Source organism: Octopus bimaculoides, chromosome 10, assembly GCF_001194135.2.
Source record: "Octopus bimaculoides isolate UCB-OBI-ISO-001 chromosome 10, ASM119413v2, whole genome shotgun sequence".
In the NCBI taxonomy this organism is placed as follows: domain Eukaryota; kingdom Metazoa; phylum Mollusca; class Cephalopoda; order Octopoda; family Octopodidae; genus Octopus; species Octopus bimaculoides.
The window spans coordinates 94159395-94166944 of record NC_068990.1 but is presented as its reverse complement, the minus strand read 5'-3'; the positions used below and the strand labels follow the sequence as shown (position 1 = coordinate 94166944).

The window sequence follows — 7550 nt, the reverse complement described above, 5'->3', positions numbered from 1 at the left end:
ATTTTTCTAGTCCCTAGTTCTCTTCTAGTTCGTTAAATCTTAATTAGATTTGCAATGAAAATTTTCTCTTCTATGTAATTAATTTCTGTTTTTAGCAATTTTCCTTTGAATTGTAGTTTTTTTTTTTTTATAAATTTTAAAATTAATCTTTCTGAATTTAGTTTGTCAATTTATGATCTTTCAAAATTTTTAATAATTTTACATTGACCCTAATGTAATAATTGGTAATTTGATCGTACCCCGGAATCTCTTTCTATTTAATTTCTGGAAGCAAATATAACTTCTCCATTTTTTTCTCATATGTATAGTTTTTCAATGGACTTATAATATTTCCTTACATGAAACTTTGTTATAGCGTTTTCACCCTTTTTTTCTTCACAATTTCTTTGTTGCAAAGTCTAAGGAATTTAAAAACTTAACACATTAATACAAAATAGAAACAACAGTTTCATTCAGTAACATAGCTGGCATTGAATGTAATATAATTCTTTCTGTGTATCAGACATGAAAAGTGGGTCACCACCCTAAAATATGCTAAATTTGTATTGGATCTATCACTATCTCTGCATGAAATAAAGTGGTTGTCAGAAAAAGGAAAAACAAAAAAGGAAAAACAAAAAAGGAAAAATAATTCATTTTAATGCCGACAACTTCTCTGGGATTTCTAACTGAGTGTTTTCAATATTGTTTTACTGTGTTTTTTATTACTGAAAAAAGTTTAAATCAACAGCGTTATAACTTTCTCCTTTGTGTATAATTTTAGCGATAACATTTCTAATGAATTGTTCTGAATAAAAATTTATAGAATATTGTTAATAACTTTACTTTTTTCTTTTATTTTTTTTTTTTCACTTGAAATTTAGATTTCCTTCATAAATATGTTAAATGATTATGAAAATTAGAACATTAGCTTAACTTACTGGAGCAAATATTTTAGGGTTTTAATGTCTTGAATGATAGCCATAACTATGTCACTGACAATGGTGTCGTCCTCTTCCCCACCCCCAATACCAGCATCATCATCATCATTAACTTTGTTGTGTTTGTCATCCATGTTGTGATTTTTTTAAAACTTAGACTTTTCTATGCTTGCATGGATCAACAAAATTCATTAATTTTCTACAGTCAGATGCTCTTCTTGGTGCCAACCCTCACCTGTCTTCAGGCAAGATGTTTGCCCTAATCTGGAAATGTTTTCACAGACCTCCAAACTAATGTCTGATGATGAAATCAGCACAGTTCAAAACCAAGGACACATATACAAGCTTTATTCCTAATCTCCTAGTATAAAGCCACCTTTCTCAGGAATTGTAGTTTTGCAAGCTGCACGATGACCTCACTAGTACCGGTGCAGTGAAAAGAGCACCCTGTCCACAATGTAAAGTCCCTGGTGCTAGGAAGGACACCCAACTGTAGAAATCATGCCAAAGTACACATTGGAGCCTGGGGCAGTTATTTGACCTGTTGGATCCTGTCAAACTGTCCAACTTATGCCAACATAAAACATGGATATTAACTGATAAGGTGAATGCTAATTCCATCAGAAATATGGATTCATGTCTAGAGAAAGGATATGCAGAATATGTTAGTTTATTTTAATGTATATACCTTGACTTAGTTTCTGCATGTTATCTTACCAAAGTTGTTTCTATAAGTACTGCAAAAACCTATGTAATTTACACACTTTTTACCACAAAAATAAAAATAAACTTTAGGAGGTGCGTACATTTCCAGAATTTATTTTAGAAATTTTTTTTGTTGAAAAATGACACAAATTCTTTTTTAATTTTTTTTTTTTTACTTGCTTCAGTCATTTTGACTGCGGCCATGCTGGAGCACTGCCTTTAGTCGAGCAAATCGACCCCAGGACTTATTCATTCCGTAAGTTGACTCATTTGATTTATTCTTAAATTACTAAGTACTAGATACATCTATTTAGAAATTGTGCCTGCTATCACAGTCACTGTTCTAACACTCATCACCCAATTCTTTACCCAAATATGTGCTTTGTATATCCATCATCATTTTTAAATGAAAATAACTATTTTATCAACCAGTGATAATAAACATACATTCATTATATTCCTCGACTAGATCTCTCCAATAAATATCATCTCACTTTTGAAATCATTGCAATTTGATAAATGATGATTGTTTAAATATCAATAATTGCTTGATCATTATCATGGCTACTCTTCCAATATAACATCTTCTCTTGTATCCTTCAGAGTGACCATTATTTTAATTCTGTGTCAATTTCGCTAAATACCATCACTCTCAAAATGTAAGAACTATCACTTTACACTGATGCCTAATATGTTTTTAACAATTTCTCAGATTTTACACTAAAAATTAACTCTCTCTAGTCTTTGCACACCAAGACATTGGAAATGGTGCAGTGGATTTTTGATTCTAACTCAGTACTTTACTGTTCTAAAACCAAATATCACATATTTGACTTTGCCAATTATTCTTTGAGATTAGGTACCATTAATAACAACTACTCACTAAATATTTCTTTCTTTCAAAATTAAAACTATTTCTTTGGTAGTATTTTCTTCCTTGTAAATAAAAGAAGTGTAAACATTCATAGAATGAGTGAGTGATGCTTCCTGACAGACTGAAGAGAGACTTGTGGTCAATGACTTGATCAACACGACTTAAGTTATTTTTGAAACTACTTCTATTTCCGCTCCAAACTTGAATTCGTTCTTAAACTGATAAGCACAAAGAAATATTCTAGCTTTTGAAGTTAATATTAAAAACTAAGAGAAAAACACCTCTTGTGAAACTCTATACTAACCTTAAATGCATTATGTATACTTTGTGACTGATTGAGTGGGTGTTGTCAGTTTATTAGTTTTTCAAATGGAAATTGTAGTTGTGAAACCCCGTGCTGGTAGCACGTAAAAAGCACCATCCACTCATGTCCGATGCCAGTTCCTCTGGCCCCTGTACCGGTGGCATGTAGAAAGCACCCACTACACTCATGGAGTGGTTGGCGTTAAGAAGGGCATCCAGCTGTAGAAACACTGCCAGATCAGATTGGGGCCTGGTGCAGCCTCCTGGCTTCCCAAACCCCAGTCGAACCGTCCAACCCATGCCAGCATGGAAAACGGATGTTGAACGATGATGATGATGAATTTGACACACAATCTACATGAACAAAATCCTCCTGCAGGCATACATATTTATACTGCTCCCTTTTATAGTTACTATTTGACTATATTTGCAATTTGTAAAGATTAGTTATGCTTGAAGCAAGTTATTCTTACATTTTCCCACCATAGAGAAAAATAAAATAAAAATCAAACTTCAACATTATTAAATATGCTTCATTGAATTAAATAGAACCAATGTGCTTATACGAAAATTTTGTCATGTTACATTATGATGCAGCTGTAAGCTGGAGTTGATTCAAATAGAAAATCAAGAGAAAAGCACCCTGGGAATCTGAGGCGGTTATTGAAAAATGTGAAAATATTAGAAATTAATCCATCTGAAACACATGAAGCTTTCAAAAGGAAAGCCATGACAAATTTATGAAAGCACGAAAATAGCACATTGATTATAAATAGAATAACAAAACTATATTCAGTAAATGATTAATCTCTCAGCACAATATGGAGATAATCAACTGTCTCCTTTGGATAATCAACTATCGTCTTTGATGATTAACTGTTCTTTTTGAATAATCAACTGTCCTTTTTACATAATTGATTTTTCTCTTTAGATAATCAACTATCGTTTTAGATGATCAAATGTCCCCTTTAGATAATCGACTGTCCTTTTGGGATAATCAACTATCGTCTTAGATGATCAAGTGTACACTTTGAATAATGAAACTATTGTCTTAAATGATCAACTGTTCTCTTAAGATAATCGACTGTCCTCTTTATATAGTCAACTATCCTCTTTAGATAGTCAACTGTCCTCTTTATATAATCCATTGTCCTCTTTAGATAATTGACTGTCCTCTCTTGATTATCGACTGTCCTCTTTATATAGTCAACTGTCCTCTTTAGATAGTCAACTGTCCTCTTCATATAATCGATTGTCCTTTTCAGCAAGGCAGCCTATTAATGAAATCAATGAGCAGAAAATGACAAATAAGGACAAAAATAGCAACACCAAGTCAACATTGGAAGAATGACTTTGAGAATCTTGCTTGGAAATGGCCAATCACATCTGTTGGTTCTCATTTGTAACAATTATCACATGTGCTTTGTGATATCTTTTATCTTTTATTCATTTCGGTCATTTAACCATGACATTGCTGGAGACCACCTTGAAAGTTGAACTGGTCACTCCTGGCACTTTAAAATCTGATACTTATTCTATTGGTGCCTTTTGCTGAACCACTGAGTTACAGGGACATGAACAAACCAATACCAGTTATGAAGACACGCACACACACACACACACATACACATGCACACACTTATATATTCATTATTAGTAATGGATGCAGCATTATTTCAAAACAGCCTTCTATATATCCTATTTAATGCAGATATAATCTAAGAATCCACACGACTATGGTATTTGCCTTGAGAAAGATGAACAGATTATGCTCAAAAGCACAGAAGAATATTTGTAGCCAACCAAAATTGTCTGGCAGTAGTGTTAAATCCAGATTTCTGCATATTTGCATATCATCAGTAGCAAGCATCTGCCAGCAACCACATGCTTAGACGAATTTAGCCTCACCTGACATAGAAAAAATAGTGATTAGCAAATAGCTGGCAGGCAGAAGTAAAAATTCATTATTAGTGACGGAAGCGGTATGATTTCAAAATAGCATTTTGAGTTTCTTACTTTATGTGAATATATCATAGAAGGCCACACAATTGTGGTATTTGTATGAAAAAATAAGAGCACCTGACATATATATGTGTGTGTGTGTGTGTGTGTGTGTATATGTGTATCATCATCATCATCATCGTTTAACGTCCGCTTTCCATGCTAGCATGGGTTGGACGATTTGACTGAGGACTGGTGAAACCGGATGGCAACACCAGGCTCCAGTCTGATTTGGCAGAGTTTCTACAGCTGGATGCCCTTCCTAACGCCAACCACTCAGAGAGTGTAGTGGGTGCTTTTACGTGTCACCCGCACGAAAACGGCCACGCTCGAAATGGTGTCTTTTATGTGCCACCCGCACAAGCCAGTCCAGGGGCACTGGCAACGATCTCGCTCGAAAATCCTACAGGAGCCAGTTAGGCGGTACTGGCAACGGCCACGCTCAAAATGGTGCATCTCATGTGCCACCCGCACAAGAACCAGTCCAGGGGCACTGGCAACGATCTGTATGTGTATGTGTATATATACATATATATGTATGTGTGTGTATATATATATGTGTGTGCATGTGTGTGTGTGTGTGTGTATATATATATATATATATATCATCATCATCATCATCGTTTAACGTCTTCTTTCCATGCTAGCATGGGTTGGACGATTTGACTGAGGACTGGTGAAACCAGAAGGCTGCACCAGGCTCCAATCTGATCTGGCAGAGTTTCTACAGCTGGATGCTCTTCCTAAAACCACTTTCAAAAACCAACATGTCTTACCAAAACTTTACTATATATGTGGCAACTGAAAAATCCCGTTTTGTACTTGGTTAACAACAAACAATGCAATCTCTGTTTCTCCACAAAGCCTAAAAATCCTCTTTCCCAAAGCTTCTCTTCTCAACAAACATTCCACATGTTTTCTTCATGCACAACGTTCTTAAGACATACAAACATTTCAAACCCATTAATTACCCCAAAAGGGTAATTAGTATATTAATTTAAACATTAATATGCCAAAGTCTTGACCCATAATCTATCTTTTCCTTATTCTTTGCCATCTACCATATATAGATATTTTTAAAAGTTGCACCTGCACACAAGTTGCACATTTGTTTTGCACGCAACAGTCTTGGCTTAGTAATTGATTTGCATAGAATTCGTAGAATATATTTCTCAATACTGCTTATATGGGCTTGGATGAAATTTCCATCATAATATTCGAAAGTAAACATTATATATTTCCTCCATCATATATCTAATGAAACTACAACTAAACAAATCCTTTAGAAGCTATTAAATTAAATTCACGTTAATGAACTCTTACTTCTTTATATTTAATATTTCAATTCTATTTATTTAATTACGTGTAACAATACATTTTATTAAATTTTATTGCTTCCAATTACAAAATAAGTAACACACTCCAACCACACTGGCATGTTCACAACATCTCCCCTATTTTTTAATTATATCAAATATATTCTTGTGTAAAACATGTTTGGAAGCTAATCAGGGGGAGCAAATTACATATTCTATACATACAATACACTCAGATGTTCTGCTCTACTTTCTATTATGCATTAATAACACATGGCTACAATATTTAACTGGTTTCTCAGTTTGTCAATAAAGGATTTCACAAGTTTGCTTACCAACAGTAAATTATGGGATTGTAGTTTATTCTTCACTACGCCCACACAACAGTTTTGCCATCGTGAATCCAGGATTTTCTACACTTGATGAATTTTGGTATTATTTTGGAATCTGACGGTGTTGATAACCCAGAACTTGGGTGGAGTGCTTCTCTGGAAATACTCTACCTTTATACCCTACCAGGACCTAAGATAAATTACAGAATTTAGAAATTATTATACATCAGTGACAAAGGCCGAGAAAGTGTGAATGCTTCTGGACTTCTTGTAAGTCACTTCTGAGATGGTGTTCACTTCGTTTTAATATATATTGTGTTTGTAACACAACATGTCTATGAAGAAATTTTCCCTCAGATAAAGACCATAGCATTATGCTTTTCAATGGTAAGAATGGTATACAGATGGCTATTTCTATTTAATGCTGCTTCAGTTGCATTCACTGAGTTTATTACAGCCCAGCAAGGTTTATGCGATACCAGTGAATGTATTATTTACTGTTTCATATGTGTTGGAGGGTAGAGTTTCGTTTAAGCATTTGGTGGGCAGGTACACATTATTGGCAAAGCCCCAAAAGGCTGGAATACGTCCAGTGTTCTTGTGAGTCACTGCTGAGATGATGTTTGCCTTGCTCCAATATATAATGTATTTTTAACACTGCCTCTGAAAGGATTTTCTCTCAGACAAAAACCACAGCATTGTGTCATTGCGGTTTGAGAGCAGGCACAATCATTAGCATGTCAGTGGAATTTCTTCCAGCTTTACATTCTGAGTTCAAGTTCTGCCAAGGTCGTCTTTGTTCTTTCTTTTAAGGTCAATGAAACAAATACCAGTTGAGCATTGATTGTCACTGAAGCTGAAAGAAAAGATGTATTCTGCAAATGTGAGTAGTGCTATCTTTTATTGGGTGAGACACAGATATTGAACATGTTGATGTTGAATTTCAAATGAAGGAGCCTTGGATCTCGGCTAGAAACTGGCTCTTTCTCTATTGGCAAGAAATTTTGAAATAAAACTGAACAATGACATATACACACATACATATATATACTTTCAAGCATATATATATATATATATTTATATATATATATATATATAT

At 34.3% G+C, this 7550-nt stretch overlaps 1 long non-coding RNA gene across 2 annotated transcripts in view; it reads left to right on the top strand.

The window, feature by feature from the left end:
- The first annotated feature begins 1769 nt into the window (after positions 1–1769).
- LOC128248941 (uncharacterized) overlaps positions 1770–7550 on the top strand; it is a 19971-nt gene continuing 14190 nt past the window's right edge. For both annotated transcript variants that reach the window (XR_008265099.1, XR_008265098.1), the window contains exons 1-2: positions 1770–1881; positions 7265–7334. This is a non-coding gene — a long non-coding RNA (uncharacterized LOC128248941). The remainder of the gene's footprint in view (positions 1882–7264; positions 7335–7550) is intronic.